Source organism: Pleurodeles waltl, chromosome 4_1, assembly GCF_031143425.1.
Source record: "Pleurodeles waltl isolate 20211129_DDA chromosome 4_1, aPleWal1.hap1.20221129, whole genome shotgun sequence".
Taxonomy (NCBI): Eukaryota; Metazoa; Chordata; class Amphibia; order Caudata; family Salamandridae; genus Pleurodeles; species Pleurodeles waltl.
In genome coordinates this window covers 956645733-956671222 of record NC_090442.1, presented here as the reverse complement: position 1 = coordinate 956671222, position 25490 = coordinate 956645733, and positions in this window count along the sequence as shown.

Genomic DNA, 25490 nt, shown 5'->3' with positions numbered 1-25490 from the left:
ATTGTTTCTAAAATAGTCCGTTATCAGTTTTTGAGAGAAGGTTTCTGAAGGAGGCTATCCTATATGAGGTTGAAATAGATCTTTAAGCAATCTGACGTATTTGCTACACCTTGATAGAAATCCCACATTTCTGTGTGGGAAGAGGACCACAAAGGAGCCTCCAGGCAAACACACATTTCCTTCTGTTTATATATATCGGTTTCAGGAGGGATCTCCTGGGAATGTCAAGCTCAGAACAACAGCCCAGGAGATGCAGCTAGGATTCATTCATGTAGTTGCAAAGTCTGCAGGCCCTCTCCTTGCCCGGTCAGACTCATAGATTAAAATCCACCACTTGAAGGCTCAAGAGTCACGTGAACAGAATGTTTCTGATGGCTTGTCTATTTATGACTTCTAGAAGATGTGGCTGTGGTTTCCCCTTAAGAGAAGAATTGTTCAGGGGGGTAACACATTTGAAGACTTTAAAATGCAGGAGTCCAGTAGGTATGAGATTGAATTCAATGTTGACAGCCTTTTTCCAGGCTATGTAGGGAATAGCATCAGAGTTCAGTGTGACGCATTCTATTTGACGAGATGCAGATGTCCTTAGAACTTTTCAGTACCAAGGGTTCCCTGATGCCTCAAATGTCTCTTTTAGATGGGCTTTTAGCATATGCGAGGGAGCTTTAAAGATCCTTATCTAAAATTTCAGGGTATCAGCCTCACATGTATGTGATTGTCTTAGGAGGACAAGTTACAGGTGTAGTCTAGAATCCTTTTTAACTGAGCAGTGTCAGGACTAAGATTGGCGGTCGTCCAGTGCCTGCCTTGCTATATGCGGAGTACATGATCCTGACTGCATGCACACTTAAAGGTTTACAGCAACTTTTAGACCGTTTTATGAATTTCATGGACAGTATGGATCTTAACACGATTTTGCAAAATCAAACACAATGGAGTTCGGATCTAAGATTACTAAATCCAGGAAATTTATTGCAAAAGGTCAGCTCATTAGCAGTGTTGACAATTTTTGCAATTTAGGCAATTTGCTGGATTCTCAGCTTGATTGGCTATTGCTGATTAAAACAATATATTGTCTTTCGATAGGGTCACTGAGAATATCGGCGACTGGGGTGTACTCATATTTAGTCCATCATTGACATTTTTAAAGTCAAATTCATTCCAATAGTTACTTTTGGGTATGAGATTTGGGGACACACTTCCATCACTTCTATTCACATTAGAGAAAATAAGTTATTGAGAAGTCTTTTAAAAATCCTGTAATGTATTGCTTCTGAGAATGTTCATGAAGAAGTAGGTTTGGGATACATTTCAGATTTTATCCGTCTTTACCCCCTGCTCCTGTGGCATTTGGTTTGGCTGTAAAAAGACCTTAAACTTAAAAAACATATCCTACGGATCTGTCTAGGCCTAGACTATGGCACTCAGTACATGATTGGCAGTCTTTACTGAAGACAGTAATGGCAGTATTCCGACTCCGTAATATGAGTCACATAGTGAAGACCGCTCAAAAACAGCCACAAATCCGACACCACCAGGCCGACCGAGGGAGGGAAAGAGGCGGTGTCACCACCAGCCCGCCACGCTGACAACATCCCGCCCTCCATATTACGACCCACAAATCAGCACAGTGGTCATTGCACAGCGGGAAACCATTGCTGGTGCAAACCGCCTTGGTCAAAATATCACCTCCACCAAAACCCAACACCAGAGTGGACAGTATGAATATCCCACAACTGACACATATACCCACACTAAACACACCCACACAAACCACTTATTAGTAATGGGGTATTTGGTTGTCAGTCAGGTTACGCCCTGTCAAAGCAAGGACCCTCACTCTAGTCAGGGTAAAGGAGAATCACCCTCAGTTAAACCCCTTGGTAGCTTGGCATGAGCAGAAAGGCTTAACTTCAGAAGCAATGTGTAAAGTATTTGTACCAATACACACAGTAATACAGTGAAAACACTACACCAGCTTAGAAAAATAGGACACATTTATCTAAATCAAAAAAGGCCAAAACAATAAAAATCCAACATACACAAGACCAGATATGAATTTTCAAAAGAAAAAGGCCCTCATTATGATATTGGCGGTAGGTCCCGCTTACCGCCATGCCGACTGCCGCCAACATACCGCGACCGAGGCAGTATACTGCTACCCATATTATGACACACACATAGCAATCCGTTACTATACAGCCACACACACAAGTCCGCCAGCCCAAAGGTCAGTGATACACTGGTGGTACCAAAACCCACACCGTTACGCCAACAGAACTACGCCCACTGCATTATGACCCACGAATCACCACGGCGGACATTCAACCGCGGTAAACCATTGGCGGTACATACCACTGCGCTCAAAATACACACACACATACAAAATAATGCCACATTAGACAATTCAAACTACACACATCTGACACACATACACACACCACACCCACATACCCACACCAATATAAAACACACACACACACTACCCACAACCCTTTACGACTCCAAACAATTGACAACAGAAAGATACACCAAGAGCACCCACAGAACCAGAGCCACAGAACACCATCACCCATACACCATCCACGCACATCACAGCACACACCCCAATACATCATACCACACCCCCTAACACACACCACACACAACACACCCATGGCATCACAAAGACATCCCAGGTTCTCAGAGGAGGAGCTAAGGGTCATGGTGGAGGAAATCATCTGGTTAGAGCCACAGCTATTCGGATCACAGGTGCAGCAGACATCCATCGCTAGGAAGATGGAGCTGTGGCGGAGAATCGTGGACAGGATCAACACCGTGGGACAGCACCCAAGAACAAGGGATGACATCAGGAAGAGGTGGAATGACCTACGGGGGAAGGTGCGTTCTGTGCTATCAAGACACCAGATAGCAGAACAGAGGACTGGCGGTGGACCTTCACCTCCTCCCCCACAACTAACAAAATGGGAGGAGCAAGTCTTGGCAATATTGCATCCTGAGGGCCTGGCAGGAGTAGCAGGAGGACTGGATTCTGGTAAGTCAAATGTCTATTACTATCACCCCCCCCTACCTGCATGCCATCACAAATCCCCACCCCTACCCTCACCCCCATCACCTCACATACACCCCACCATCACACCCCACCCATCCCAATACCAAGCCCTGCATGTACCACTAATGCATGGACATCACTCACAGCCCTGCATGGACACTCATCCGTAAAGCATGCACATTAGAGAGAATCACCTAGCCCACAAAATAACTACTCACACAAGGCAAAGCTGGCAGGGCAATCACAACCATACAGGGTAACACACCCATGCACAACTTGTCATACGCAGAAACAATAACACTGCATTTACATCCCCACAGGTCCCACATCCAACGTCACCGGAGAGGAGGTGCTAGCAACATCCAGTCCCCCCACAGAAGAGGCCCACAGTGATGACAGCAGCTCTGCACGCCTGGATCAGGATGACCAACGTGGCCCATCAGGGACCTCCGGACAATCGGTTACTCAGGCACAGTCCCATACCACCACAGACCCTCCCCCTCAGGAAACACCACCACAGCACCCACCCAGCGGGCCCATACTTCTGTCCCCAGGACACGTCAATCAGCAGTGTGTCCACCACTACTCGGATCCCAGGCAACCCCACAAACACATGACGATCAGGGACCTGGGGTCAGTGGCACCGGACAACAGGAAAGCTGGGAGGACTGCTGTGCAACAGTGGGAGGACAGGCTCAGGGATCCGACTCTCCATGAGGCACTCACCAACATCCTGGGAGCATACCACCATTCCCAGGAGATGATGGGCCAGATACTGGACAAGTTGTAGGAGACCCAGCGGTTGCAGTAGGGACAGTACTTGGGGATCAGGGAGGACCTGAGAGACATCCACGTCACCCTGGTCATCATTGCAGGGGTGCTGGGTGACATGGGCAACACCATGAGGGAGGGAGTGGCACACCAACGGGTCCCAAACAATAGCCAAACCGATGAACAGCCCTTCACCTCCACTGACGCTAGTGGACAGGAGGCACCGCTACAGGAACAACAGGCCACCAGCATCCTACCCCCTGCAGAAGGAGAACCACCCCTCAAATGGTCCCTGCGATCTAGGCAGAAGCCAGAGACTATTGCCAAGACCCCTGCCAGGAAATAAGACTATCCTGATTGTCACTCTTGTATCCCAATCTGTCACCCTGTCCACCTTGAACTGCCATTGCTCCACTCTCTATGCCCCCTTCGACAATGCACCTGTGATACAAATAGACTGGAACTCTATCCTGGATTCTCCTCCACCCCCCCCAGCCTATACCAATAAAAAATACAAGTATTGAGTCTGTCAAGTGACTGATCTATGTATTCGTTTCACAATCTGTACACATTGCAATTCAACTGTACAGTCATGTATACTTAGGTATGACTCGTAGTTTGCTGCAGTCAATACACTGGTTATATGTCGGAACCACGGGTGCTTCAAGCACCCGTGGCTCAACAACGAGGTCGGAACAATGACCTCGTTCTAACCACTAATGCCTTTACCTCAAATGCGTTTACAAGGATTTTACCGTTGTAAACGCATTCCTGGTAAAGGCATTAGCGGTCAGCATGCACGTTTCCAGCATGCTTTCCCCCTAGCCCCCACCCCCAAAAATTATCGAGACCCCCCCATCTCCACAACTACCCCAACCCCCACCCCCAAAATTACCAGAACCCCAAACTCCTCCCCTAAAACCTAAACCACCCCAGCCCCCAACCCTCCCCTTAAACCTAAACCCTGACCCCCCTAAACGCTAATCACCCTCAGCCCCCCACCCCAACCCCTAAAAACTAAAAATACCCCGGGTCCCCACCCCACCCCTAAAATCTAAACACCCCAACCCCCAACCCACCCCTTAAACCTAAACCCTGACCCCCAAACCCTAATCACCCCAGCCCCCCACCCACCCCAAAAACTAAAAATACCCTGAGTCCCCACCCGCCTCAAGACCTAAACACCCCAACCCACCCCTTAAACCTAAACCCTGCCCCCCCAAACCCTAATCACCCTGAGCCCCCCACCCCACCAAAAAAACAGCCCCAGTCCTCCTCAACTTGCCTCCTCCTTCACGGTGTCATCTCCGACTCCCTTCTTCTGTACCTTAACCACGCATGTACGTGGTTCAGACATGCGTGGTTAAGGTACCAAAACCAGGAAGTCGTGGAAAACTAAAGCGTTGTTTCGCCTTCTTTTTTCACAACTTCATGGTGTTTCCCAATACACCAGGAGTCAGAGTGGGGCACAGATATCTGTGAATAGACATGTCAAAGGGTACAGTTAGTGGCCAAAATAGTGGGAACATTAGCCTGCCAGTAAAAACTTCCAACACAAAACTGCAATGGTAGGTGAAGTCACAGTGTCTTACCTGTGTGTCACTGGAAGTACTGCTGAATGATTGCTGTTCTATTGTCCACGTCCTCATATTCTGCCTCATCTTCGTCACTGTCCACAGGCTCCACTGCTGCCACATGCCTATCTCCAGCTTCATCCTCCTGCAGAAAAGGCACCAGGCGTCACGAGGCGAGGTTTTGAAACATATAGCATGCCACAATGATCTGGCACACCTTCTTGGGTGAGTAGCACAGGGAACCACCTGTTAGATGGAGGCTATGAAACCTGGCCTTCAGGAGGCCAAAGGTTCACTCTATCATTCTTCCTGTTTGTCCATGTGCTCATTGTAACGTTCCTCTGTCCTTGTCCTGGCATTCCTCACTGGGGTCAGTAGCCATGAGAGGTTGTGGTAACCAGAGTCACCTGCAAATACCAAGGGATACCTGTGAGCCAGACACTAACCCTTAGGGCCAACCCCACAACCATATAACAACATCCACTGGGTGGGGATCATCGGCTCACCAGTTAGCCACACCCGGTGCCTCTGGATTTGAGCAATCGCATAAGAGATGCTGCTATTTTTCAGGATAAAGGCATCATGCACAGACCCAGGATACTTTGCATTGATATGGGAGATGTTCTGGTCTGCCAGGCACACTATCTGCACATTCATAGAGTGAAAGCTCTTTTGATTTCTGAAAACCTGTTCATTTCTCCAGGGGGGGGACAAAGGCAATATGTGTACCATCTATTGCCCCAGTTATGTTGGGGATATGTCCCATTGCATAGAAATCAGCTTTCACTGTGGTCAAATCCTCCACCTGGGGGAAAACGATGTAGCTGCGTATGTGTTTCATCAGGGCAGACAACACTTTGGTCAGCATGTTTGAGAACATTGGCTGTGACATTCCTGCTGCCAAGCCCACTGTCACTTGGAAGGAGCCAGTTGCCAAGAAATGGAGCACAGATTGGACTTGCACAAGAGGGGGGATCCCAGTGGGGTGATGGATAGCTGAGATTAAGTCTGACTCCAATTGGGCACAGAGCTCTTGGACTGTGGCCCTATCAAGTCTATAGGGGCCAGATGTAGCAAAGGATTTGCACGTCGCAAACGGCGAAAATCACCGTTTGCGAGGCGCAAATGCCTATTTGCTATGCAGAAATGCATATTGCGAGTCGGGACCGACTCGCAATATGCATTTCAGAATGGCAAATAGGAAGGGGTGTTCCCTTCCTATTTGTGATTCGGAGTGGCATGCAATACCATTTGTGACCGCATATGCGGTCGCAAATGGTATCGCAGTTACCATCCACTTCAAGTGGATGGTAACCCACTCGCAAATTGGAAGGGGTCCCCATGGGACCCCTTCCTCTTTGCGAATGGACCCAAAACAATTTTTTCAGGGCAGGTAGTGGTCCAAGGGACCACTACCTGCCCTGAAAAAATATAGAAACTAAAGGTTTCGTTTTTTTTTTTAAGTGCAGCTCGTTTTCCTTTAAGGAAAACGGGCTACACTTAAAAAAAAAAACTGCTTTATTGATAAAGCAGTCACGAACATGGAGGTCTGCTGACGACAGCAGGCCTCCATGTTTGCGAGTGCCTAGACTCGCTATGGGGCCGCAATTTGCGACCTACCTCATGAATATTAATGAGGTGGGTCATTGCGACCCCATAGCGAGTCGCAGACGGTGTCTGAGACACCGTTCTGCATTGGAAATTGCGACTTGCAATTTGCGAGTCGCTCCGACTCGCAAATTGCAAGTCGCAATTTCCAACTTTGCTACATCTGGCCCTAGGTGAGGATATTGTGCCTGTCCTCCATTGTTGCCAAGTCCACCAGGGGCCTGTACATGGGGGATGCCTCCATCTTCTATTCATCTGCAGCGGTTGTAATCTAGGGGGCAAAACGATTAGCATCTGGTCAGTTTTCAACATTTCCTAAATGTACACTGCATTGCATGTTGTTACAGAAACAGTGTGTTGATGTTTAGCCCCAAAATGTGCCTATGGTGGTCATTACAACCCTGGCGGACGGTGTTAAAGCAGCAGAAATACAGCAAACAGGCCGGCGGACAAAAAAAGGGAATTATGACCCTGGCTGAAACCGCCAACAAATACATCCACTTTAACACTTCGCCCGCCACGGCGGTACAGACAAGCAGCGCGGCAGTCACCGCCAAAAGGCAGGCGGAAGACAATGTACCGCCCACAGTATTACAACCCGCCAATCCGCCACCTTTTCCGGGGCGGATTCACCGTGGATAAAAACACGGCGGAAACAGCTTTTGCTATGGGAAAATGCTCACCTTAACATATCCCACGAGGAACGAGGAATCCATGGAGCCGGAACTCCAAATACTCCCTGCCCTTGTGTTTCAGTTCTCTTCTACGACCAACAGCTACGTAGGCGCCGCAGACAACGGTGAATACTGCACCTACGACATGGGGGAGGGGGGAAGCAAAAGTTAGGGGGACACACACCAAACACCCCCACCCCACCCTCGCATATTACAACATACACACCAATGCATTCACAAAAATCACAGTAATAACCCACAATCCCCCCGGAAGAATGAATACACAAAGCGAAAATCGGTCAAACAATGTAATGTGCCAATATACATGTCATACAAAAATATACAGATATATATTTGAAAATCAGTCAGAATTATATACAATACGAGAAGTAGTGCAGATATGTACATAACAATTTCCGTGCACCATCAGTCCAAAAATACATGGGCGAGGCCCACAAATGATACCTGACCACAATCGGAGAGAACACTGCTGTGGCATCAGATAGAAATACTACAGGCACCTCAGGGGGAAGGGAAGGGGGGGCACCTCAGCCGGATGACTGCAAAGCCAGATCCACGACGGGGCTCCATGCCCATTTATGCCCTCCTGGGGAGTGCAAAGCCACAGTCTCTCAAGTCTCTACAGTGGGTGGTTTGACCACTGTGCCATCCTGGGGAGTGCAAAGCCACAGTCTCTCAAGTCTATACAGTGGGTGGTTTGCCCACTGTGCCATCCTGGGGAGTGCAAAGCCACAGTCTCTCAAATCTATACAGTGGGTGGTTTGCCCACTGTGCCATCCTGGGGAGTTTTGCCATGGCGGTTCAGGACAGTTCAGCGGTGCTTTGCCATGGCGGTCTGTGCCCTGTTCAGCGGTGCATTGACATGGCGGTCTTTGCCCTGTTCAGCGGTGCTTTGACATGGCGGTTCAAGACAGTTCAGCTGTGCTTTGCCATGGCGGTTCTGATAAGGACATTGGTGTGTGACATGACGTTCTATACACTGGACATTGGTGTGTGGCATGACGTTTCATCATTGCCCAGCGGGGCTGTGGCAGCCGGGCCCTCCAGGGCACTGACTCCGGCGGTGGCGGTGGTCTCCTGACCAGTGACGATAGTGGGGCCCTCCTGGGCTGTGACTCTGGCGGTGGTCTCTGGACCAGTGACGATAGTGGAGCCATCCTGGGCACTGACTCCGGCGGTGGCGGTGGTCTCTTGACCAGTGACGATAGTGGGGCCCTCCTGTGCTGTGACTATGGCGGTGGTCTCTGGACCAGTAACGACAGTGCTGACAGTTGTGTCTCGACCGCCGGAAATTATGGCGCACTTCACCGCCGTGACACTCACAACAGGCTGGGCAGACTTCCTCTGGCCCTTCCCCACCTTTGGTGGAGTCACAGCTGACTCTCCAATCCCCTTGGAACCCATGTCAGTTGTTTTCCCACCTGGAGTCTTAACACGGTCCCGTCGTCCACTCTCCAATTTTATTGCCTTTACAGGGGGTGAGCTGCCAGTGCCTTGGCTCCGGGTCCTACTGCCTGCCATGGTGGCCGGTGCACTCCAAAAACCTTGAACAGGCACCACTGGTATTGGAGGCTTTTTGGCTGAGGCGCTACGACGGGACTGATGAATTGGAGGGCGTGGGGGCAAAAAGGTCAACTTTACAGAAGAACAGTTTCTGACAAACACTGGGATGGGTAGCTGGAGGGGGTCTGGGAGTGGAGGAAGAGGAGGTGGTTGTAGGAGGTGTCACTTTAGGTGTTTTGGGTGCAGGTGCAGGTACTGGAGGCTGTTGTGAGGTGGATGGATGTTGGGTGAGTGACCTAGCCCATACAGCGTGCTCCCTGTGCACTAACCTGTTGGTCTGCAGGACCGTAGAGTAGCGTGTACTGGGGGAGGACCCCGTCTACCAGTTTCTCCAACTCCTGTGCAGTGAAGGCAGGGGCCCTTTCCCCAGACGCAGCAGCCATCATCGCTTCCAGACCGAGGTCACAGCAGCACTTGCAGTGTAGGTCCTCTCCTGTCGAAGGTCAGGTATCTAGTGATTGAACAGATAGAAAATGGCGGTGACGTCTGCGGCGGTGACGTCTGCGGCAGGTGCGCATCATCAACATCAGCGCACCTGTTCATTGGCTCCTGGGACCCATAGGGTCCAATGTTAACCAATGCAGCATTGCGCCACGGTCTACGACTGCCTACCGCGATGGTGTGTAACGCCAGCGCTGTTACCCCACAATCCCATTGTTCCAGTTTAGAGGTCAGGCAGCCGCCATTTGAGGGGCCCACATGGCTTAATTTCATACTGCGTCACACATAGCTAGGCCTACACTCAACACACATACAGGAAGGGTTATGTGAGTGGTGTAGTCTTGTGTGTGACTGTGGGTACATACCTGGAGGAATAATGACTGGTTCTTCGCTGTTGTCCTTCGTAGGCACCGTCTGCTGGGACATATGAGAAGATGGCGGAATCCTCCGGTGTACCGACCGCTGGTGGACCTGACAATGGAAGAGCAACATGTCATCGTAACCTACCGGTTTGACCGTGCCACAATCTAGGAACTATGGGCCACATGTAGCAACCCGTTTGCGAGTCGCAAACGGCGAAATTCGCCGTTTGTGAGTCGCAAACGTGGGTTTGGCATGCAGAAATGCATATTGCGAGTCGTTACCGACTCGCAATATGCATTTGCAACTCGCAAATAGGAAGGGGTGTTCCCTTCCTATTTGCGAGTCGCTGTGGGATGCAATACCATTTGCGACCGCGTACGCGGTCGCAAATGGCATCGCAGTTACCATCCACTTCAAGTGGATGGTAACCCACTCGCAAATTGGAAGGGGTCCCCATGGGACCCCTTCCAGTTTGTGACTGGACCCCAAAATATTTTTTCAGGGCAGGGAGTGGTCCAAGGGACCACTCCCTGCCCTGAAAAAATACCGAAACAAAAGGTTTCGTTTTTTTTGCAGTGCAGCTCATTTTCCTGTCAGGAAAACGGGCTACACTTAAAAAAAAAAAAACTGCTTTATTTAAAAGCAGGTCGCGAACATGGAGGTCTGCTGACGTCAGCAGGCCTCCATGTTAGCGAGTGCCTATACTCGCAATGGGGCCGCAATTTGCGACTCACCTCATGAATATTCATGAGGTGGGTCATTGCGACCCCATTGCGAGTCGCAGTCGGTGTCTGAGACACCGTACTGCATAGCAAATTGCGACTTGCAATTTGCGAGTCGGATGGACTCGCAAATTGCAAGTCGCAATTTTGCTTTTTGCTACATCTGGCCCCAAGTACCCAGTTGGAGCCAGACCTGTTGTCACCAATCCGCCATCCGACTAGAATCCCCCCTGACGTGCAGGTGCTGTCAGTGCTCCATTTCCTTGCAAGTGGGTCTTTTCAGACAACAGTGGCCATGGCATCAAGGATGTCCCAGCCTATGTTTTCCAACGTGTTGTCCAGAGTGTTGTCTGCCCTGCTGAAACACGTAAGGAGATGCATTATTTTCCCTGAGGTGGAGGATTTGCCTACAGTGAAAGGTGACTTATATGCCCTTGGACATATCGCCAACATCATAGGTGCTATTGATGGTACCCATGTAGCTCTGGCCCCCCCCCACAGGAGTGAACAGGTGTACAGGAACAGGAAGAGTTATCATTCCATGAATGTACAGATGGTATGTTTGGCAGACCAGTACATCTCACAGGTAAATGCTATGTTCCCTGGCTCAGTGCATGACGCCTACATCCTGCGGAATAGCAGCATCCCTGATATGATGGGTCAACTCCAGAGGCACCGTGTATGGCTTTTGGGGGACTCTGGTTACCCCAACCTTTCGTGGCTATTGACCCCAGTGAGGAATCCCAGGACCAGGGCAGAGGAACGGTACAATGAGGCCCATGGGCAGACTAGGAGGGTGATCAAACGCACCTTCGGCCTCCTGAAGGCCTGGTTCAGGTGCCTCCATATGACAGGTGGATCCCTATTCTACTCACCGAAGAAGGTGTGCGACATCATCATCGCCTGCTCCATGCTCCATAATTTGGCTTTGCGACGCCAGGTGCCTTTTCTGCAGGAGGATGATCCAGATGACGGTGTTGTAGCAGCTGTGGAGCCTGTAGAGCCTGTGGACAGTGATGAGGATGAAGCTGATGAAGAAGACAACGACAACAGGGAGTCAGTCATACAGCAATATTTCCAGTGAGACACAGGTGAGAACATTTTCATTTTTAGCATTACATTAACTTTCACACGTCTACCTCTATCCTGTTTTTCAATTTAAGTCAACATTTGGTAACTGAGTTGTACCCTTCCATTACGGTTTCACAGGTGTGGTTACCTACATGTCAACTGCTTGCATCCTTCAAGGGCTTGTGATGTGTGACATAGGTATGTTAGCTTTAGAATGGTACACCCATTATGACACTGTCATTGATAATAAATTTTTACTATATCACAGACTGACTCCAGATTGTTTTGTGTTTCAAGGGTGTTTATTGAAGTGCTCAGAAATGGGAGGGGGTTGTAAAATGAGGATGGGTGAAGGTGGAGGAATGTCCATGGCAGAGTCCAGTCTATTAGTCTCACAGGTGCACTGCCCATCTGGGCATAGGAAGAGGAGCTGGGGCAGTTTTAAGTATGGACAGGGTAACAAAGTGGGACAGTGGGAGGACAATCAGGGTGGTGTCATTTCCTGGCGGGGGTCTTGCCATCTTGCTCTGTCCTGTTCCTGGATCTCAGGGACTGCTTGCGTGGTGGTTGTCCGTCTGCAGGGGGTTTGGTGCTGGTGTGGTGGTCCTGTGGCGGGGCGTCCTGTCCACTAGCGCCAGCGGAGGTGGTGGGCATTTCATCGTCCTGGCTAGTGTCAGGGGCCCCTTGGAGTGCCACGGTGTCCCTCAAGGTATGCTGTATGTCCTTCAGCACCCCTACAATGGTGCCCAGGGCGGAGCTGATGGTCCTGAGCTCCTCCCTGAACCCCAAATACAGTTCGTCCTGCAGGCGCAGGGTCTCCTGCAACTTGTCCAGAACCGTCGCCATCGTCTCCTGGGAGTGGTGGTATGCTCCCATGATGGAGGAGAGGGCCTCGTGGAGAGTGGGTTCCCTTGGCCTGTCCGCCCCCTGTCGCACAGGAGCCCTCCCAGTTCCCCTGTGTTCCTGTGCATCCGTCCCCTGGACCGTGTGCCCACTACCACTGCCCCCAGGTCCCTGTTGTTGTTGGGGTGGTGGGTTACCCTGAGTGCCCTGTAGTGGTGGACACACCGCTGATTGACCTGTCCTGGGCACGGAGGTTTGGGGCCGCTGGGTGGGTGCTGTGCTGGTGTTACCAGAGGGTGGAAGGTCGGTGTTGGGCTGTGCCTGTGCAAGGGGAACCGACTGTCCCGAGGCCCACGATGATCCGGGCTGGTCATCAGGATCCAGTAGGGCAGACCTGCTCTAGTCACTATGGGCCTCTTCTGGGGGTGGAGTGGTGTTGTCTGGACCCTCTGGTGTGGTGATGGTCCTTCGGGTTCCTGCAGGGGCATAAGAGCATGATTATTGCATGTGTGTGTGTAATGGTGTGCAATGGGTGGGTGTTTGTGTACCCCAGTGCATGGATTCCTGTGTGTGAGTTTGTGTGGTGATGGTTGGGTATGTGCAGTGGGCATGCTTTAGTGAGGGGTGTCCATGCTTAGTTCTGTCAAGCAGGGCTTGGTGTTGGGATGGGTGGTTTGTGTCATGGGTAAATTAGTGAGGAGTTGTAGTGATAGGGGAGGGGGTGTGTGATAGCATGCAGGTAGGGTGGGAGATATGATAGTTAAGAATTGACTTACCAGTGTCCCATCCTCCACCGACTCCTGCGAGGCCCTCAGGATGCAAGATGGTCAAGACTTGCTCCTCCCATGTTGTTAGTTGTGGGGGAGGAGTTGGGGGTTCGCCGCCAGTCCGCTGTACCGCGATGTTGTGCCTGGAGACCGTTGAACGCCCCTTCCCCGTAGGTCGTTCCACCTCTTCCTGATGTCCTCCCTATTTCTTGGGTGCTGTCCCACGGCGTTCACCCTGTCCACTATTCTGCGCCATAACTCCATCTTCCTGGCTATTGATGTGTGCTGTACCTGTGAGCCAAATGGCTGTGGCTCTTCCCGGACGATTTCCTCCACCATGACCCTGAGCTCCTCCTCGGAGAAGCGGGGTGTCTTTGGCGGGCCATGGGGTGGTGTGGGTGATGTGTGGGGTGGTGTATGTGGTGATGAGTGTGGTGAGTGTAGTGGTGTGTGGTGTTTTGTGCATGGATGTTGTGTGGGTGATGTGTGCCTCTGTGTAGTGGGGTTGTCTATTCTGTGCTCTCTCTCTGTCGCCTTCGTGTCTAATTTTTGGTAGTAGGGGTTTGTGGGTGATGTGGGTGTGTGTTTTATATTGTATTGGGTGTGTGGTAGTGGTGTTTGTATGTGTATCAGGTGTGTGTATTTGGAATTGTCCAATGTGGCGGTGTTTTGGAGATGTGTGTGTATTTTGAGTGCGGCGGTGTGTACCGCGAATGGAATACTGCGGTTGAAAGACCGCCGCGTGGATTCGTGGGTCGTAATAGCATGGGCATGTTTCTGTTGGCGTGGAGGTGGAGGATTTGTTTCCGACAGTTTATCACTGACCTTTGGTGTGGCGGTGTTGTGTGGGTGTCTGTATTTCGGCGGATTCCGAGATGTGTGTCATAATAGCTGTGGCGGAATGCCACCGCCGCGGCGGTGTATTGGTGGTCTTCTGCATGGCGGTAAGCGCCTTTTACCGCCAATGTTGTAATGACCCCCTATGTGTGCTGTGACACAGTTATGTGCCATGGCCTGCCGCCCCCTGAAATGGAGGCCGCCTGTCCTGTGTGGATGGACAGGTGAAAATGAGGTAATGCCGCTGACGTTGTGCGCCATTGTGGGAGGCGGTCCGTGCAACTCCTCATAGATTGTTATTGGGCCCTATGGGTTACAGTAGCCAATGGTGATGTACGCCGGCGGTGAAGGTACGAACCGCAGTGGATGTGACCGCCATTTTCTATCTGTTTACTCACTTGCTACCTGACCTTCAACAGAAGAGGGCCTACATTGCAAGTGCTGCTGTGACCTGTGTCTGGAACCGACCATTGCTCGTGACACTGGGGAAAGGGCCCCTGCCTTCACCGCTGAGTAGTTGGAGAGACTAGTGGATGGGGCCCTACCCCAGTACCGATTGCTGTATGGGCCTCCAGACCAACAGGTGAGTACACTGTGGGCACAATACAAGGGGCATGAATGCATGGAGTGCAGTATATAAGGACCTAGTGTAAAGGGGGGTGGTTGAGGGGTCCTGGGCAGCATGCTGCATGTATGGTGGGCAATGTATGTGCATGAGGGGATGGGAGGGCTATGGTGGGCCATCAGTGTAACAGGACGGACGGGATGACTGATACCTTTTTGTTTCTTTATTTCACTGCAGGTCAGCGCCCATCAGAAGAAGGGTAAATGGTGTGCCATCGCCAGGGACGTGCGGACCCTGGGGGTCTACGGCAGGCGGAGGACCTGAGAGGCAGGGCAAGGAAGATGGTGGAGACCCAGCTGGGGATGGCCTCCCAACAAGGAAGGGGTGTCCGTGAAACCCTGACCCCCCTGATGTTCCTCATACTGGTGACGGCCTATCCGGAGCTGGATGAGCGCTTGAGGCCATCACAGCAGCCACAAGGGAGTGAGTACATTTCCCAATATACTACTTGCGCATGGTGGGGTGGTCTACGGGTGAAGGATGTGCGCCTGTTGGTGCCCCTAGGCAGACATTGCCAGACATTGCAGGGTAGGTTGCATGTTGGGCAGGGCCTGATGAACTCCACCTCCAAACAAGCCAGTGGCATCCACTACTGGGCAGGGCTCTATGGGTCTCAGGTATGCTACAACTGGCATTAGGGATTACTGTCCATGGCCTGGTGACTAGCATTGAGTCTGGTAGTGCATTGCCTAGTGCGTAGGGCTGTCCCCTGTGTGTCGTGTACGCCAACGGTGGTGTTGTTGCTGGCATTGACCAAGTGTATCCTCTGTCTCTTCCTCCCCTTTTTGTTCTGTCATCATGTCCTTATGTGCTTTAGCATCATCTGGCGGAGGAGCAGAGGCACCGGCGATGGAGGGAGCTGCATCCCACAGGGCCCAGGAGGCCGAATCCACCGACGGTGAGGGCACCAGTGGGACGGAGTGCGAGGGGAGCACCACGGCGGAGACAGGAGGGGACAGTTCGGACAGTGATGCCTCCTCCGATGGAAGTTCCCTGGTGGTGGCGGACAGCTCTGTGGCCACCCCAACTACAGATACAGCCGCAACCCCCGTACCAGCACCGCCCTTCCAGCAGCCCCTCAGTGAGTTTCCTGTGCCCACTCACCCAGGAGGGTGGGCATCTCCTTCGCCCCAGGCACCTCAGGCCCTGCCCCAGTTAGCCCTGCTGCCCTTAGTGAGGAGGCTGTTGACCGCCTGAGATCCATCTCTGTTGGGCAGTCAACCATAGTGAATGCCATCCAGGGCCTGGCAGGGCATTTGCAACATACAGTGCATTCCTGGAGGGCATTCACTCTGGCAGAGATCATTCTAAGCTCTGGCTTCCTCTCTGATGGCAGCCATTGTTCCTGTCTCTAGCCTCCCTCTCCAACTTCCTCTGCCCAGTCCCAGGCCCCTGAACCCCAACCTACCCCAAGCACACATTCAGACCAGCATGCACCCAAGAGAACACACAGGAGTAGTTCGGGCAAACACAAGCACCACCCTTCATCCCACAAACACCATTCAGATGCTGACATAACAACATCCACTGCCTCCACTGTGCCCCCCTCCTCCTTGTCATACACCTCGCTCCCAGTAGCATCTCCACTCACACCTGCATGCACCACACCCACTGCCTCCATCACCATAACACCTATCAGTACATGCCAATCACTGGCAGTCACTACCCCTACATCCATGCACACCTCCCCTGTGTCCTCTCTCGCTGTATCTGTGCCCCCTCCTCCCAAAGTACACAAACACAAGCACTCAGACACCCAACAGCCATCCACCTCACAACAGCACCCAGCCCATGCACCTGCACTCAAGCACAGCAGACAAACACCTCCTATAACCACTCCCTCTTCCTCCACTACCAAACCTTTGCCCTCATCCTGCCCCAGTGTCCCTAAGAAATTTTCCTCTTTCCTCTCCTCCATTGACCTCTTCCCTACGCCTCCTCCCCCGTCCTTCACGTTGGGCCAGGGTGGGCAGAACCCAGGCCAGCACCTCAGCCACCCAGTCCACGGCCACTGTAGTTTCGGCAGCTACTGCAAGTGTGAGAGGCTCCAAGGAGACACCCATCAGCACTGGCAGTGTGCCTGCACCAGCTGCAAAGGGAAGGGCAAGGTGGTACAACCACACGGCAAAGGGCAAAGTGGCACCACCACACAGCAAGGGAAAGGAGGCACCACCAGATGGCAAGGGCAAGGAGGCACCACCAGACGGCAAGGGAAAGGAGGCACCACCACATGGTAAGGGCAAGGAGGCACCACCACAGAGCAAGGGCAAGGGCAAAGGGCCTGCCCCTGCAGGCAGGAGGGACAGGAGGTCTGGTGCTGTGACAGAATCTGAGACCACAAAACCAACCATGACGCTTCTTCCATCGGAGGCTTCAGGGGAAGGACAAGATCGTCCCCCCCACTGGCAGCACCGACAGCAGCACCACTATCAGCCCCGCCACCTGCACCACCACCAGCACTGCCACCTGCACTGCCAGGAGCACCACTGCCAGCAGCAGCAGCCCCAGTGGGCAGCCATCCAAGGCTGCAGGGGAAGGGCAGGAGCCTCCCCCCAGCACTGCTAACACTGACATCAGCACCGCCATCAGCACCGCCACCTGCACCGCCACCTGCACCGCCACCAGCACCACTGCCAGCAGCAGGAGCCCTAGTGGGCAGCCGTCAGAGGCTACAGAGAAAGGGCAGGCGCCTCCCCCCACCACTGCTAGCACCGACACCAGCACCACCATCAGCACCGTCACCTGCACCGCCACCAGCACCGCTGCCAGCAGCAGCAGCCCCAATGGGCAGCCATCTGAGGCTGCAGTTGAAGGACAGGAGCCTACCACCACCACTGCTATCACCAACACCAGCACTGCCACCAGCACCACTGCCAGCAGGAGCAGCCCCAATGGGCAGCCGCCCGAGGCTGCAAGGGATGGGCAGGAGCCTCCCCCCACCACTGCCAGCACCGACAACAGCCCCACCACTGCCACAACTGAGCAGCCATCACCACCAGTGGGCATTGTGTAGTCCTGCCTCCATGGACTGTAGTGCGTCCTGGCCCCTGCAAATCCTGTGGGTGTGACACTCAGGTGAGAGACTGTGACCTTGCACTCCCAAAGATCTGCATCACAGGGCACAAGATGAAGCACACAGGAAACAAGGCCCCCTCCAGAACAAGTGGAAGAAGGCATCCACTCACCGCATCCTTGCCAGGATGAAGCACACAGGGCACAATGCCCCCTCCAGAAACAGTGGAAGAAGGTACCCACTCACCACATCCTTGCCAGGATGAAGCACACAGGGCACAAGGCCCCCTCCAGAACCAGTGGAGGAAGGCATTGTGGGCAAACCACCCACTTGAGAGACTATGGCCTTGCACTCCCGAGGACCAAGCAGAGGGCAAACCACCCACTAGAGAGACTGTGGCTTTGCACTCCCCAGGACATCGCACAGGGCATGTTGCCCCCTCCAGGACAAGTGCCCCAGCAGTGTTCTCTCTGTGTTGATGCAGGAGTCAAGTGGGGCCTTGGCCTATGTGATGTGGCCCTGTGGCCCACGGACATTATGGACTGGGCAGTTTCCCTTCATTTGTATATCTGTAAAGACTGTTTTGAATTTAGAGGACGTTTTTCTGGATTTTTATCTTATTACACTCACTTTCTTCAAATCCTTTTGTCCTTGCATTATTCCTGAGAGGTACGGGGTGGAAGTGAACTGTTGTTGCATCTGTTTGTGTGTATGTTGTTGGGGTGGGGGTATTGCATGTTGCGTGTGTGTCACTCTCTTTTTCCTCCCCACTCCCCTGTGTGCTAGGTGGCAGTACTCACTGTGGTCGTAGTCGCCGGCGTTGGTATTCCTGGTGTAGGAGGAGGTACACCAGCATGGGGAAGATCTGCAGTTCAGGCTCCATGGCGGCGTGGTTCTTCCCTGAGTGTCCAGAGGTGAGTCCTTGGCATTCTGGGGGTCATTACAACATTGGCGGTAAAAGCCGCTTACCGCCATGCAGAAGACCGCCAACACACCGCCGCGGCCGCGGAATTCCGCCACAGCTATCATGACCCACATCTCGAAATCCGCCAAAATTCAGACACCCACAAAAGTCCGCCACACCAAAGGTCAGTGATAAACTGGCGAAAACAAAACCGACACCGTCACGCCAACAGAAATACGCCCACACTATCATGCCACATGAATCCACGCGGCGTTCTTTCAACCGCGGTATTCCATTGGCAGTACACACCGCCGCGCTCAAAATACACATACTCTTACAAAACACAGCCACATTGGCCAATTTGAAATACACACACCTGATACACATACACACACCACTCCCACACACCCAATACAATATAAAACACACACCCACATCACCCACAAACCCCTACGACCATAATTCACGACTGAAGGCCAGAGAGAGACACCACCATCAACAAACTAGCATCCAGAGGCACACAACACCATCACCCACACAACTTCCATGCACCTCACACAACACACCACTAGATATCACCAAACTTATCACCACACACACCACCCCACACATCACCTACACCTCCCCATGGCACGGCAAAGACAGCCCAGGTTCTCGGAGGAGGATCTCAGGGTCATGGTGGAGGATATTGGCCAGGTAGAGCCACAACTATTTGGATCCCAGGTGCAGCACACCTCAATTGCAAGGAAGAAGGAGCTATAGCGAAGAATAGTCGACAGGGTCAACGCAGTGGGACAACACCCAAGAAATCGGGAGGACATCAGGAAAAGGTGGAACGATCTACAGGGGAAAGTGCGTTCCGTGGTCTCAAAACACCACCAGGCGGTTCAGCGGACTGGCGGCGGACCCCCACCTCCCCACCCACAACTAACAACATGGGAGGAGCAGGTGGCGATTCACATCCTGAGGGCCTCGCAGGAGTCGGTGGAGGAATCAACTCTGGTAAGTCAAATCTTAACTATTACATCCCCCACCCTACCTCCATGCCATCACATACCTCCACCCTCGCCCTTACCCCTATCACTCCAACTCCTCACAAATGTACCAATATCACAAACCACACATCCCAACACCAAGCCCTGCATTCAACAACAACGCATGGACACCCATCACTAAAGCATGCCCACTGCACATACCCATACACCCCCCTAAACCATCATCACACAAGCTCACACACAGGAATGCCAGCACTGGGGTACACGGTCACCCACCCATTGCACACCATGCCACTCACAGATGCAATAATCATGCCTTTCCACCCCTGCAGGACCACTACCCAACGTCACCCTACAGGAGGGTCCAGACATGTCCACTCCACCCACAGAAGAGGCCCACAGTGATGACAGCACCTCTGTCCACCTGGATCTAGATGACCAGCCCGGACCATCGGGGGCCTCGGGACAGTCGGTTCCCCTCACACAGGCACAGGCCACCACAGACCTTCCCCCCTCACGAAACACCAGCACAGCACCCACCCAGCGGGCCCATACCTCCGTCCCCGGGACAGGTCAATCAGCTGTGTGTCCACCACTACAGGGAACCCAGGATAACCCACCACCCCAACCACAACAGGGTCCTGGGGGCAGTGGCAGTGGGCACACGGTCAGGGGAAGGAGGGCCAGGAACACAGGGGAACTGGGAGGGCTGCTGTGTGACAGGGGGCGGACAGGCCAAGGGAACCCACTCTCCACGAGGCCCTCTCCTCCATCATGGGAGCCTACCACCACTCTCAGGAGACGATGGCAATGGCACTGGCCAAGTGTCAGGAGACCCAGCGGATGCAGGAGGAACAGTATTTGGGGTTCATAGAGGAACTCAGAACCATCAGCTCTACCCTGGGCACCATCGTAGGGGTGCTGAAGGAAGTACTCAACACCAGGAGGGACACTGTGGCACTACAAGGGACCCCTGACACTAGCATGGACGATGAACTGCCCACCACCTCCGCCGGCGCTAGTGGACAGGAGGCACCACCACAGGACCACCACACCAGCACCCCACCCCCTGCAAACGGTCCCTGAGATCCAGGAACAAGACATCGCAGGATGCCAAGACCCCCGCCAATAAATGATACCACCCTGATTGTCATCCCACTGTCCCACTTTGTCACCCTGTCCATATTGAAACTGCCCCATCTACACTTCCTATGCCCATATGGGCAATGCACCTGTGAGACTAATAGACTGGACTCTGCCATGGACACTCCTCCGCCATCACCCCTCACCATTTAACTTCCCCCTCCAATATTTTGTATTTAAATAAACACACCTAAAGCACCAAAAGATCTGCAGTCTGTCTGTGAATTCGAAATAGTGTATTTGCAATTACAGTGACAAAATGGTCTTGAAATGGTGATGTCAACATACCTATGTCACACAGCTCTAGTCCATGAGGAATCTAAGCAGATGAGACACGTTGGGACCCACACCTGTGAAACCGTAAGGGAAAGTGACAACTCAGTGAATATATACTGGGTGAAAACAATAGACAGGATAGAGGTAGAAGTGTAAAAGTACATGTAGTAGGCAGGAATGTATTCACACTTGTGTTTCACTGGAAATATTGCTGAATCACTGAGTCCCTGTTCTGCATGTCTTCTTCCTCTGCTTCATCCTCATCACTGTCCACAAGCTCCACAGCTGCCACAACACCGACATCTGGACCATCCTTCTGCAGAAAAGGCACCTGTCGTCACAAAGCCAAGTTGTGAAGCATACAGCAGGCCACGATGATCTGGCACACCTTCTTTGGTGAGTAGAATAGGGATCTACCTGACATATGCAGACACCTGAACCTGGCCTTCAGGAGGCCGAAGGTCCGCTCGATCACTCTCCTAGTTCGCCCATGGGCCTCATTGTAGCGTTCCTCTGCCCTTGTCCTGGGATTCCTCACTGGGGTCAGTAGCCATGACAGGTTGGGGTAACCAGAGTCACCTAATAGCCACACACGGTGCCTCTGAAGTTGACCCATCACATAAGGGATGCTGCTATTCCGCAGGATGCAGGCGTCATGCACTGAGCCAGGGAACATGGCATTCACATGGGAGATGTACTGGTCTGCCAAACATACCATCTGTACATTCATGGAATGATAACTCTTCCGGTTTCTGTACACCCGTTCACTCCTGTGGGTGGGGAACCAAAGCCACATGGGTCCCATCAATGGCACCTATGATGTTGGGGATATGTCCAAGGGTCAAGACTGATTTGCATATGGCTGGGTCCAAACTGGGGTGGCATGGTGAGCAAAAGAACGATGGATTAAACCCAGATCTGTGACTGGGGGTGAGTGTTTGACAATGTTCAGCATTCCGTCCATCACTTGTTGTTTTTGCTTTGTCGCCCTAAGTGGGAAGGGTATGCCCAGACGTGGGTCCCGTGCTTCCCATGCCACTGGATTCAAGCTAGCCTGGCTGATGAGGGGTGAAACCCCGAAACCGGTCCCAGGATGCTTGTTTCCGGTCCAGTGAGGACCTGGCTTGGCAGTTCGGGCTGGACTGTTCCCATGAGGAACAGGGTCAAGACTGATTTGCATATGGCTGGGTCCAAACTGGGGTGGCATGGTGAGCAAAAGAACGATGGATTAAACCCAGATCTGTGACTGGGGGTGAGTGTTTGACAATGTTCAGCATTCCGTCCATCACTTGTTGTTTTTGATATGTCCAAGGGTACAGAAGTCCCCTTTCACTGTAGGCAAATCCTCCACCTGAGGGAAAATGATGTAACTCCGCATGTGTTTCAGCAGGGCAGACAACACTCTGGACAATACGTTGGAAAACATAGGCTGGGACATCCCTGATGCTATGGCCACAGTTGTTTGAAAAGACCCACTTGCAAGGAAATGGAGCACTAAAAGCACATGCACGTTAGGGGGGATTCCTGTGGGATGGCGGATTGCTGACATCAGGTCAGGCTCCATCTGTGTACACAGTTCCTGGATTGTGGCACGGTCAAACCTGTAGGTGATAATCAAATTTCTTTCCTCCATTGTCGACAGGTCCACCAGCAGTTGGTACACCGGAAGATTCTGCCATCTCCTCACATGTCCCAGCGGACGGTGCCTATGAAGGACAACAGCGAGCACAGAGTCAAACAACACAGATGTATGTACCCACAGTCTACACAGAACACCAATCATACACAAAATGTGGCCTGTATGTGTGTTGAAACTAGGCCTAGGTATGTGTGACGCATTTGGAAATTAGGCCATGTGGGCCCCTGAAATGGTGGCTGCCTGACCTCTAAAGTGGGACAATGGGATGTGAGGTAACTGCACTGGCGTTGTACACCGTCGCGGTAGGCGGTCAAAGAATGCGGCGCAATGCTGCATTGGTTAACATTGGACCCTATGGGTCCCAGGAGCCAATGACGATGTACGCCGGTGGTGATGGTACGCACCGCCGTGGACGTGTCCGCTGCGGACGTGACAGCCATTTTCTATCTGTTCAATCACTCGATACCTGATCTTCGACAGGAGAGGACCTACACTGCAAGTGCTGCTGTGACCTCGGTCTGGAAGAGACAATGGCTCGTGCGCCTGGGGAAAGGGCCCCTGCCCTCATATCGGAGGAGTTGGAAAAGCTGATTGATCGGGTCCTCCCACAGTACACGCTACTCTACGTTCCTCCAGACCAACAGGTAAGTACACAGGGAGCATGTTGTATAGGCTATGCCTGTGTGGAGAGGGCTGGTTGTAAGAAGGAAGGGGGCAGAGTTCTGCGTGCATGAAAGACGGTGGGTGCATGTGCCACATGGCAAGGGTAGGGATGGGGGCCACTCACTTTGACGGCGCAGTTGGTAATGACTTCTCTTCTTCCCCTGTACATTTCATGTAGGTCAGCGCCCACCAGAAGAAGGATATTTGGCGTGCCATCGCCAAGGACGTCCGGACCCTGGGGGTCCACCACAGACGGAGCACCCACTGCCGGAAAAGATGGGAGAACATTCGCCGCTGGAGCAAGAAGACGCCGGAGGCTCAGCTGGGGATGGCCTCCCAACGTGGGAGGGGTGCCCGTCGAACCATTATTCCCCTGATGTTCAGGATCCTGGCGGCGGCCTACCCAGAGTTGGATGGGCGCTTGAGGGCATCACAGCAGACACAAGGGGGTGAGTACACTCTCATTCAGCTGACTTTGCGCATAATGGAGGGGTCTGGGTGGGGAAGGAGGGCTGTGGGTTTCCCTAGGCCAGGGCGAGTTCCATAGGCTAGGCCCCTCCGTAAGGCATGGCCCTGTGGCCCCCCACCCCACCTCTGTAGAGTGCCAAGTACAGCTATTCATGCACCTGTGTCATCTATGTGTGCAGATGTTGTCCATAGCCTTGTAGGCCATTTCCCATGAATTGCTTTGTAGAGCCCAAGAGCGTGACGTAGTGCAAGGGGCTTCTGTGTCTGTCTTGTCCGCCAACGGTAGCGGTAATCCATGCACTCAACATGTCTTTCTTCTGTCCCCCCCCCCTTATTTGTGGTCTCCCTTTTCTTGTGTGCATTAGCATCATCAGGCAGAGGAGCAGTGGCACCGGAGCACGAGGGAGCTGCATCTCACATGGCCATGGAGGACCACACCCCAGGATTGAACAGTGGGCAACCCACCCACTGTATAGACTTCAGAGACTGTGGCTTTGCACTCCCCAGGATACATCAATGGGCATGGAGCCCCCTCGTGGATCTGGCGTCGTGCACTCATCTGGCTGAGGTTCCCCCCCTTCCCTTCCCCATGAGGTGCCTGTTGTATTTCTATCTGATGCCCCTGCAGTGTTCTCTCTGTTTTGATCTGGTATCGTGTGTGGGCCTCGCCCATGCATTTTGGGTCCAGTGGTCCACGGACTATAAATGGTGCAATACCTGGACTACTATTCTTGGTGTATATTTTGTTAATAGTGTATATATGTATATTTTTGCGTACTGCATTTTAATATATTCCAATGGTTACACTAATTTCCTTTTGTCTTTGCATTCTTCCGGGGGGGGTTGGGAGGTGTTACTATAATGTATAGATATGTATTAGTGTGTGTGTTGTAGTGGGTGTGCCTGTTTTTTGCCTCCCCCCTCCCCTGTGTCATTGGTGCAGTACTCACCGTGGTCTTCGCCGCCGGCGTTGGTGCTCCTGGTACAGAAGCAGGAAGACTATCGCAGGTAGGATTTGGAGTTCCGGGTCCATGGTGTCGTAGTTCCTTGTGGAGTGTGTAGAGGTGAGCGTTTTCCTTTCGAAATTCCTGTTTCCGCTGTGTTTTTATACGTGGTGAATCCGCCCCGGAAAAGGTGGCGGATTGGCCTGTCATAATAGTGTGGGCGGTACATTGTCCTCCGCCTGTCTGTTGGCGGTGACCGCCAAGCTGTTTGTTTGTACCGCCGTGGCGGTCGGAGTATTAAAGTGGCTGTCTTTGTTGGCGGTTTCCGCCACGGTCGTAATTCAATTTTTTTACCGCCGGCCTGTTGGTGGTTTTACCGCCGCTTTAACACTGTCCGCCAGGGTTGTAATGACCACCTCTGTGTTCTGTTTCCGCGGTGCTTTTGATGTCTTTGCTATCACCCCAGAAAAGGTGGTGGATAGGCCTGTCATAATAGAGTGGGTGGTACACTGT